This window comes from Curcuma longa, chromosome 2, assembly GCF_044706935.1.
Source record: "Curcuma longa cultivar G26 ecotype Majalengka, Jawa Barat chromosome 2, ITB_CL_G26_1.1, whole genome shotgun sequence".
NCBI classification, from domain to species: domain Eukaryota; kingdom Viridiplantae; phylum Streptophyta; class Magnoliopsida; order Zingiberales; family Zingiberaceae; genus Curcuma; species Curcuma longa.
In genome coordinates this window covers 14,777,771-14,789,149 of record NC_133862.1, presented here as the reverse complement: position 1 = coordinate 14,789,149, position 11,379 = coordinate 14,777,771, and the positions used below count along the sequence as shown (strand labels likewise).

At 40.4% G+C, this 11,379-nt stretch overlaps 1 non-coding gene across 1 annotated transcript; it reads right to left on the bottom strand.

Moving 5' to 3' along the window:
• Positions 1 to 10,288: 10,288 nt before the first annotated feature.
• Positions 10,289 to 10,486, bottom strand: LOC141822596 (U2 spliceosomal RNA). Its single transcript, XR_012601324.1, has one exon. It is a non-coding gene; the product is annotated as a U2 spliceosomal RNA (small nuclear RNA).
• Between the last annotated feature and the right edge of the window lie 893 nt (positions 10,487 to 11,379).

Genomic DNA, 11,379 nt, shown 5'->3' with positions numbered 1-11,379 from the left:
GATTGGTTGCGAATAAAAATGTGATCCAATTTAGACCCTAGAACCTTTTTGTCTGGCACAGGGAGATATGACTTTACCACTCTTTAGATCACTTGTTCGCTTGCGCCTCCATGCGTTGCACATGCTGCACTTACGCATTGCCTTGAAGATAGACACTTTTAGAGACTCGGAAGTGAGGTTTTTTGACAGACAAGAAAGAGCCAAACGAGAGGCCTGCTGACAAGTAAACTCTAAGTGAGTTGTGAGTTACGAGTAATCTGTATTTTAACTTTTAGGTATTTAACTTAGATGAGAACTGTGTCAATTTGAATGGTCCTCGAAGATGAAGGATGATTAATCTTCAATTTGTGCGATATTTATACCTGTTTGCGCATTACACCTCATCCAATTCTATTACTGGTTAGTATCTGTTATGAATATTACTTAATTTTACTTGCATCGCATGCAACCCTGTGGATCACTGGCAGTGAAAAAGTGAAAGTCTTCCAGCTGAGTCCTCTCTTGCAAACAAGAAATTTTAACTCTTTAATATTGTTCTGGTCAAATATGATCAAATCATTGGTCAAATATCATAGATGATTAAATCATTGATCAACGACGAGATTGATGTACATGCTCTCTAAAGATAACTATCGAAGGGGATAAAAAGATCTAAAAAACACTCTAGAAGAAAATTAATATGGCACTGAGGATAAATCCCGATAAGTCACCCCGATGAACAAATTATGATTTTATTTGAGAAAAAGTAATTGGAAAAGAAAAAGTAAGATTTTAAGTGTGCATACTTCCACCCACAGGAGCAAACAACCTTTTAAAGAGCTATGAATGTGCTTATTCTTCGGGAAGTGTGCATTTGTTTGCCACATGTTCCTAGATGCATGCTTATGTTACTCAAGTACTTCGGGTCATATGCTACCATTCTTCACGTCTTCCAAGAGAAACAATCACATGAGTGAAACAGTCATATCACCTCCTTATTCCTATACCCCATGTGTTTTCAATGGGCCACATAGTATGTGGGCTTGAGTCGGGAGTTGATGAGGAGATCGATGTTGAATGACCTTGAGGGTAGGCGAGGTCGGCGACTAAGGTCAAGTCCGAGATGGTGTTGACGCTCGAGGCCGAGTGGAGGATGAACTCGATGACTACGATTGAGTTATAGAGATGAGCTCAGCGACCGAAGCTGAGTCCAAGGTAATGTTGGCCCCTAAAGTCAAGTTAGAGATATACTCAGTGACTGAGGTCGAGTCAAAGATGACATCGATGACTGAGGTCGAGTCAAAGATGACATTGATGACTGAAGTCGAGTCAGAATGACATCGACTACTAAGGCCGAGTCGAAGGTGATACTGCCAACTGATGTCGAGTTGTAATAGCTGACTTATCCCTAGATGAACTTAACTCCCTTATCCCTGGATGAACTTGACTTCCTAGTATGAATGTACCAAGTTGGTTAGATCGCACCCAGGTTCCTTTTGAGTCGAATCTAGTTCCTTTTGGATCACATTTGACCCACTTTGACTTTTATTGACAGCTCAGCATGACTCTTGATTATACGGGACATGTGGAGGTTTCCATCACATCACAAACATCTCTAACTAGTCTAGTCGAAATAGACATAGTCCGACTAATTGGACTGGATTGTGTTGTGTTATCATATACCCACCGAGACTACCTTTCAGAGTGTTGAGTCGGCGCTCCATTAGGACATATGGCAGGGTCCCCATCCTTGGGGAGATATATGTCACATTTAATGGAGGGCATACGCGGGATCACGTATCACCTGTATGATTGGTGCGTTGTGCCTTTGCATTAATGGCGGACATGCGGTATCCACCTCAAGCTACAAAAGCACTTTGCCGCATTAATTAATTAGATGTGTGGTGGTGTTGTGGCTGATGTGACCTTATATCCGACGATGGTGTCACCCTGTCGCCTATGCGATTTCTGCATCCGATGACTGCGTTTGGATTAGGATTCTAACACCAGAGCATCAGCTACATGAACTGCCAGCAAGCTAATCACTTGTTTTCATGGCCAGCTGGCAGGTGGGCTAAGGTTTCTCATCCCTTCCTTCTTCCAAGAGCTAGCCACCTATTTCTAGATCTCTCTATCTCAATTCTTCCCGAACTCATATTGTCTGATCTGTGGTGTGGTCATCATTTCTCGGATATACCAAGTTTTCCTTGACCCTGTCACCTTCCACTATCTCTTTCAAGCGAGGAGAGTCTGGAGTCATTTTCTTCACAGCTAGGTTGGGATGTACCTTCCTCGGTGAGTACCTAACCTCCCATAAGGAGTGGAAAGGCCACTTTATCTTCGTTAAACCACCACAACCATATACTTGGTCGACCGCCTAACATGTAGACCTACCGGCTTAGCCACCCCTTGGATAGTACAAATTAGAGCAAGCCTATTTGTTGGCGGTCAAGATCCTAACAGGTTTGGAGTTTGACATTAATGTATCGGTGGATAATGAAGCCTTAATTTATCGAGCTAGGTTGAGCTCGAATGTCATCGCACTGGAGGACCAACTAAGTAAGGTGCTATTCTGGTTAGATTTCCTCGATCACTAACTAACTCTTCCTCTCCTTGCAGATCAAATCATGTGGACGCATCAGTTAACATGGCCCTAAAATGAGATCTAACAATGGTAAACCGCCTGTGGGTATCAAAGGATGCAGCTGAGTCCTCGGCGGTTGCCGCTAGGTCCCCTTCCATAGTGGGTGGTTCCCAGGCCTCCTCCAATGAATTGTAGATTCCAATAGTTGAAGTGGGGGTGTCAGCAAGAATTCCTAAGACTAGGACCATTAAGGGCGGGGTGGAGGTGATCGAGGTGGCAACTGAGACTCAATGGGAGATTCAATCCCAAAAGAGGAGTTGGGTACTAGAGCAACCTCCCCTTCCGAGGGAGGTCTGCCCTACTCCCAGTTTGAGTGAGGCAGGACACTTGGTGCCAAGGAGGTCGACAAGCCCTTCTGTAAGGGCTCCCATAGTAGCGATCCCATTGAGGAGTCTGCCTCTAACGAGCCACACGAAAAACCAACAGGATAGAGCTAACAAGTCAATCTCCCCCTCTACAATCGGTCGGGCTACGTTATCTCCCACCGTCATGTGGATGAGGTCCAGCTCTAGCAGCATCCCTCCTCCTCGAGTTCTCCGGGCTAACTCTAAGGTTAAGGAGAGCGAGAATCACTCTAGGCGCTCTGTGGAAGGCTTCGATAGTACGAGACTGAGATGCTACCATGCATGTGTTGGTGTAGTCAACTTTTAGTGTTTCGATGTTTGATAATATACCAATGTTGGATCAGTTTGATCAAGGGTTGATTCAAATAGGATATGATGTTTGGAAGTGACTGAAGTCTAGTCAGGTTTAAGTTGATCAAATGACTAACAAAGAGAAGTCTAGTCAGGATCAAATGACTAACAAGGGAAGTCTTAATTGGAGGTTAGGTAAGGAAAAGTCTAAGTGGGTCAAGGTGACTGGAGGCTTGCCAGAGTGAGAAGTTTATCGAATGACTAGTCCTAATTAGATGTTATGCAAGGGAAAATCCAAGTAGATTAAGGTGACTTGGAGGCTTGGCAATGGTAAAAAATCTACCAAGTGACTAGTCTTAACTGAATATTAAGCAAGGTAAGTCCAAGTAAGTTAAAGGTGACCGAATGCTTGGCAAAGGAAAATCCTAGGAGAGTAAGCCCTAGGTGGTGAAAGTCTTAGAAGAACTCCAAGCAAGAAGCCCAGTAGGTCAGGTAGACTTACAGGAGTGGATTTGATCTTAAGGAAGTAACCCTTAAGTGGTAAGTCTAGTAGGTCGGGTAGACTTACAAGATTAGGCTAGGTTGCTTATTTATGTGTGTTTGCTTGTCTTGCAAGAACCTAGAGCTGGACTGAAAAAACAAACAGATATAAATTAGATGTAGTCAGACCAAGTCCGAGTGAATCGAACTTAACTCGGGTCGAATTAGACCCTGATAAGTTTGGTAGACCAATCCCAAGGACTGATACTGATCGAGCCCGGGTAACTAAGTTTGGGTCCGCAACCCAATCAATGGGGTGGCACTTGGGTTTGGTAGATCAATCCCCAAGATCGGTAGACCGATAAATTTAATAAAACTAGATCGCGATGAGCTCGATCTTTGGATCAAGTTTTATCCAGGATCGGTATACGTATCAATAAGGGTTGATCAGTAGATCGAAAAATCTCTATAAAAGCAACCTTGAGAAGATGTCCAGGACATCACTTCTTTTCATATTCAACTCGCCGACTCTATGCTCAAAAGTTGTCGAAGCTTTGCTTGGCCGACCAAGGAAGTTCCAGAAGTAGTGTGCTGCACTTAGGACTTTGAAATCGACTCGGCCAAGAGTTTGTTTTCATTTACATGTTGTTCTTTAATTTATTATTCTTTATACTTATTCGTGAACTATAAGATGAGTTTCTTCACCTCCAAAAAAGTTTCAAAAAGGAGACTACTAATAGGCAAACACCTCCCATACATAGGTCTTAGAGTATTAACATTGGGAGGTTGGGAACTAAGTAAATCCGACATATATTATTTTATATTTTTTACTTCTATATTTCATTGCTACTAACCCTGATTGAATGAACATGACAAAAGTGAAAGAGAACGAATGAATGATCGAGGTTCACCCCTCCCCTCTCTCGACCACACATGATCCTATAGCATGGAGTTGCAAAGATTGAGCGAGGTCCTCAATGCCTCCCTCGCAAAGGTACAAAACCTTGGCTGATATTATGACTAACTTTTATGTTCATACAGACCTTGAAGGAGCATCGAGAACTCCATTGTAGACTACCCAGCCACGTCAAGCTATCTAGGTAACTCAATCGAGTAATTGGGTACAATTTGAGTTGCCTCCCTTACATGAACCAATTATTGGATGGGCACTTTCTGTACAGAGTGTACCTCCCTGCTTTAAGTTCTTCGTGTCTTCCTAAGGCTGGTTTGGACTATCTCTATATAGCATTTTCGAGCGGTAGTATGGTCTTCTCTAACTGAGCCAACTCGATTGCCAGCTGGGAACTACAGATTTTGATTAAAGGTGGAGACCACCGCACGGAATGAGTTGAGAATTGGCCTCCTAAGGATGACATTGTAAGAAGACAGAGCATTGACCACAGTGAAGATGGTGCTCTGAGTCCGCTTCAAGGGCTCCTAGCCTAGCGAGAGATGAAGTTGATCTAGCCCGATAGCTATATCTCATGTCTTGTGAATCTGAACAGGACTTTTGACATAGGTTGTAATTTTTCATGGTCGTTTGGCTCTAATACTTGATGTTTTGATCATCTCATTGTGTAATTATTGAGTATTAATATATTTTATGAGTAGAAACTTATTTTGGACTATATTCATTATTCCTATAGATTTTTGGATTGAATCTAATATTTTCTATGTATTTTTATAGGATACCTAAAGGACCATGAAATTGGGTCATGTTCAAGAGGGCCATGAGAGCAGCTTGGGCCGCTTGGGGGGAGAAAAGAGCTTGGCATTGCTTGGAGTGGAGTTTTGTGTTTGTCATAAAGATTAGTCGCTAGATTGGGGCTACGAGTTTTGTGTCTGTCGTAAGGCTTAGTCGCTAGCTCGGGGCTAAGAATTCTGAGCTTGTCATAAGGTTTTATCGCTAGCTCATGACTAGGAGTTCCATGCCTATCGTAAAACTTAGTTGGTAGCTCGGGGCTAGAAGTTCCATACTTATTGTAAGGCTTAGTTGCTAACTCCAGGGTAGGAGTTTCAAGTCTATGATAAGGCTGAGTCTCTAGCTCGAGGCTAGGAGTTCCAAGCATATTGTAAGGCTAAGTGCTAGCTCGGGCTTAGGAATTCTGTGTCTGTTGTAAGGCTGAGCCGCTAGACATGGGCTAGAAGTTCTATGCATGTCGAAAGGCTGAGTCGCTAGCTCGGAACTAGGAGTTCCAAGCCTATCAAAAGGTTGAGTCACTAGCTCAGGGCTAGGAACACCATGCCTATCGTAAGGTTAAGTCGCTAACTTGGGGTTAGAAATTTCATGCATGTCGTAAGGCATTTGCATAGAATAGAAGTATGAAAAGGAGTTATGACTTTATTTAATAAAGTGAGTTTATACAATGAAGAGGTAAGGTATTAGTTGAAATTAAAAATCCAAAACTCGAGTTCCCGGCTCCCATGTTCAAGCATGGTAAGGTCTAAGATGGATGACATTCCAAGGTCAGTCGAACTATTTTTCTTCAGGATCTTCTAAATAATAGGATCTACTACTTAGTGAGTGACTTGGTAGAGTCCTTCCTGTTGGTGCCCTAGTTAGTTTTGATGTGATCGACCAGGTTAAGTTAGGTCCTGTGTTTTGCTAATCCCTCTGCTAAGAGCGCAGGAGCTTAGGTACAGAGGAAGTCGAGCGTAAGACGTAGCGGACGAGAAGGATTGTGCGGGGAAGTGAGCCGACGGGCTCGGTGCAATCCGAGGGACGCAGAAGCTATGGAAGAGTACGCCGGTGGAGCGAGAAGGACGTGTGCGACGTCCGAAGGACGAGAAGCCGGGAGGAAGCACGCTCGAAGGGCGAAAGGCCGGAGTCGGGTTCGGGTGAGCCTAACTCCGGTTGGCCAGAAATCACCCAACCGACGATTCTACAAAAAGTCAACAAAAGTCAATCTGTTGACTTTGTTGACCTTTGACTTTGACCAGAGAAAAGACTTTGACTTGGACGTGGCGTTTGAAGAGAAAAAAAAAGGGGAGAAAATATAATTAAGTTTTTATTTTTTATTATACAAAGGATAAATACTTAATTATTACTAAGGATAATTATCTTTATCTTTTATTAAAGATAAAGTTTATCTTTATTTAATCAATGGTTATAATCAAAGCCTATCTCTGATCAATGGTTAGGATTGCATCAACGGATCAACGGCCAAGAGAAAGTTCATCTATGATCAACGATTTAGGTTTATTCTCTTGGGCTATAAATAGACTTAGAGTTTTAGAGTATAGACATTCATTGAATTATAATCTCTCTTTCTCTCTAAGTTTTTGAGTTCTCAGTTGTAAGGCTTCTCCGCCATAAGGAGTATTCATTAGTTGAGCATCATTGTCTTGGAAGCAACGATCTGTTGCAACCAAGTTTTTTTTAAGAGACGAGTGCATTCCGCTTCAATTTTCTAACCGTCTATTCAACCCCCCTTCTAGCCGGTCAACTCGATCCTACAAGTGGTATCAGAGCCAGGTTAGCTTTTGAAGGACTAACCGCCCGAGAAAGCAATAAGACGATGGCCGGCGCGCATATTTATCCACCTAAATTCGAAGGGGACTTCACCGTTTGGAAAAAAAAAATGGAGGTATTTTTTCGTACAGATTTCGAAATTCTATTATCAATTAAATACGGTTTTGTAGCTCCAAAAGATGCAAACGGAGAAGAAAAAGAAGAAAGCCTGTGGAACAAAAAGGAACAATCCGAGTCAGTAGCTAATGGTAAGGCTGAATTTCACTTACTGACGGTTCTACCTCCTCAAGAAGTGAGTCGGATCGGCAACTACTCCTCTGCAAAAGAGCTTTGGGAGAAGTTCTTAGAACTTCACGAGGGTACCTCAGAAGCCAAGTCAGCAAGGAAAGATCTCTTACGAAATAAATTGATAAATCTACGAATGATGGAAGGAGAAACAGTAGCAGAACTTCATGCCAAAATCAAGGAACTAATCTCCGGACTCTCTCAACTTGGCGAATCGGTAAGTAATCGTGACTCAATTCGATACGCCCTCAACGCCTTCCCAAGAACCTCGGTGTGGAGCTCGATCGTCGACGCATTCTATATTTCCAAAGATTTAGAGGTAAGTACGTTAGATGAATTATTTTCTACTTTCGAATTACACGAATCTCGATGGACAGGATCTAGAAAGACAGACAATCTAGCCCTAAACACAAGGACAACGGAGAAGGGATTAGAATCCTCGACGGACGACGAGACAACGCAAATGGTAAGCTCATTTAAAAGTTTTTTTAAAGCTAATAAGTTTTCGAGGACGCAGAAGAAGAGACGGTCTCCAAAGAAAAGAACTGTTCGATGCTACAACTGCAAAGAGGAGGGACATCTAAAAGACCAGTGTCCCAAGTTCAAGAACCAGTCAAAGAAGAAGAAAGCATTGAAGGCCACCTGGGACGAAACCTCGTCGGACGAATCGGAAGTTCAAGAGTACGCAGGACTTGCGCTGATGGCAAGTCATCAAGAAGGGAGCACTGATGAAGGGGGAGCGACGTCAGAAGAAAGCGACGACGAAGGGGGAACCTCGCTTTTCGAAAGCGATCCGGTAAGTGAGGTTTGTTTTCTTCCCCATGATCAGTTGTACGCTGGTGTTAAAGCCTTGCTCAAATCTAATGGTAGACTAGAAAAAGAAAATTCTAAATTAAAAATTGAAAACACTGATTTGAAAAATTTAGTCGAAAAACTAGAACGTGATATTACTTGTCTGCGATACGCCAAGAAAAATAGTTTTCCTGAAAACTTAAATTGGTACTTTAAAAATCACAAGGGTCAATTTAGAAAAGTGCCTAAAAATTATATTCCTTCAAAATTTTTAATTAACCCTGTAGATAGGAACCTATTTTGGGTTCCTAAATCTGTTTTAAACTAATCATTTTTTGTGATTACATATGCAGGCACTGACTAATATTTTTTTTACTTAACTAACATTATTTTCTTGTTATTTAAAAAAAAAAAAAAATATTTTAATTTTTTAATGATAAATAATTTATGTTTCTATTTTTACTCGATGCATAATTATATTCATCCACTGAGAATTAAAAAAAATATTCAAATTTTTATAATTTAATTTTAAAAATATAAATTTTTTTTGATCTAATGTGTATTATTTGAATACCAAAAAAAAAAATCCAAATTTTTCTGACTTTCTATTGTAATTGCACAAATGATTCTTTCCATCCCTAATTTTTTACACCTTATTTTTGCTGTGATCAAAGGGGGAGAGTATGCTAAGGTTCAGGGGGAGGTTATAGTTTTAACATGAAATATGTTTTTTCCATACTTAACATGTTTATTTAGTTCTATTTATTTTCTTTATTTTTTGTTTTAACCCTAACTGAACTTGGGTTGATGCACATCAAAAAGGGGGAGATTGTTGGTGCCCTAGTTAGTTTTGATGTGATCGACCAGGTTAAGTTAGGTCCTGTGTTTTGCTAATCCCTCTGCTAAGAGCGCAGGAGCTTAGGTACAGAGGAAGTCGAGCGTAAGACGTAGCGGACGAGAAGGATTGTGCGGGGAAGTGAGCCGACGGGCTCGGTGCAATCCGAGGGACGCAGAAGCTATGGAAGAGTACGCCGGTGGAGCGAGAAGGACGTGTGCGACGTCCGAAGGACGAGAAGCCGGGAGGAAGCACGCTCGAAGGGCGAAAGGCCGGAGTCGGGTTCGGGTGAGCCTAACTCCGGTTGGCCAGAAATCACCCAACCGACGATTCTACAAAAAGTCAACAAAAGTCAATCTGTTGACTTTGACCGTTGACTTTGACCAGAGAAAAGACTTTGACCAGAGAAAAGACTTTGACTTGGACGTGGCGTTTGAAGAAAAAAAAGGGGAGAAAATATAATTAAGTTTTTATCTTTTATTATACAAAGGATAAATACTTAATTATTACTAAGGATAATTATCTTTATCTTTTATTAAAGATAAAGTTTATCTTTATTTAATCAATGGTTATAATCAAAGCCTATCTCTGATCAATGGTTAGGATTGCATCAACGGATCAAACGATCAAGATCGCAAAGTTCATCTATGATCAACGATTTAGGTTTATTCTCTTGGGCTATAAATAGACTTAGAGTTTTAGAGTATAGACATTCATTGAATTATAATCTCTCTCTCTCTAAGTTTTTGAGTTCTCAGTTGTAAGGCTTCTCCGCCATAAGGAGTATTCATTAGTTGAGCATCATTGTCTTGGAAGCAACGATCTGTTGCAACCAAGTTTTTTTTAAGAGACGAGTGCATTCCGCTTCAATTTTCTAACCGTCTATTCAACCCCCCTTCTAGCCGGTCAACTCGATTAGAGATGGAGAGAAAGTATTGATACTGGATAATATAAGAAAGATACAACTTAAAATCCTCTCCTCCCTTACATATCTTTCTTTCCTTTGCACCTCCTGTACGTTGGTCATTACAACTACAGAAACACTAATATTTCTTGCATGCATCAAAGATGCTCATCAAATTAGAAAGTCAATTAATTGTTAATAAAAATATTTAAAAATTAATCATATATGCATAAATCAATTAACATTTGAAAATTGGATTTGATAGGGGTGCGCCAGGCCTGCGCAGTAGTGCAACACCCAGGCGACGCCTGAGAGCCCCAGCAGCAAGCTGCTGTGATGAGCCCTCCCCCACTTAAAAATTAATTTAATATCATAGTGGGCCAATGGCCCACATATCAGATATTAAACTGATAAGAACAGATACTACACTTGATCTTAGCCAAAAGGCCGAGAAAGGTATGAGCTGCTACATAGAACTTTGTCCTATTTTATAATTGCCCTTTGTACAATTTACTTTAGTAAATTCGGATGTGGGACTATTAAAGGCAAGATTCTTCTTATTTCAATTCAAGGGGAATTAAAAATAATTAGTCAGTCATACAATGTTTATAAGATTTAAAGGCTCAGATTTCACCAAAACTAAATTAAATATTAAGGAAATTATAGATAAGTCGAATTCTATAAGTTCTTTCTTAGTGGGCGTTGGGTTGTTATAAGTTTAAAGGTCTAATTTGTGATTTGACCTATGACATGTTAATGAGTGATTTTACGTTATCTAAAAACTCCATTATTGGTCCATGACTTATGACACGTCCAGAGTTTCGTATGTGAAAGATAAACTAAACTACATCTTTAAATGAGGCATTACTCTTTTGGCCATTGAAGAGTTTTTCTTAGTTAATTTACTAGACGATTATTGTTCAACAGATTAAAGAGTTCAAATATGATAGTTACATGATAATAACTCATTAGCCACTTGATTGCATAGGTATTGCTAAGAGGCCAATTAACTATATCTAGCAAATATAAATTTCCTATACGTAGCGAAGTCAATTGGAACATACCTAGAAGTCCCCTTAGTTAACTTATGAGTCTCGTAAGATGTCCCAAGGTTTGAGTAAGCATAACTTAAGAACACCTCAAAATCAAAAGGCTTTATACACAAGTTCTAAATGGTCAAACCTTTATCTAAGCGATTAATCTATGATTCTATCTACACCCAACAACACAATTTAAAAAGCATTTCGGGGGGAAATGAAATGAATTTATTCAGGGGGAAAATTAATAAAGAAAAAAAATTCAAGGAGAAAAATTAAACTAGGAAGGAGCAAAAGATTTTTTTAAATATGTTTT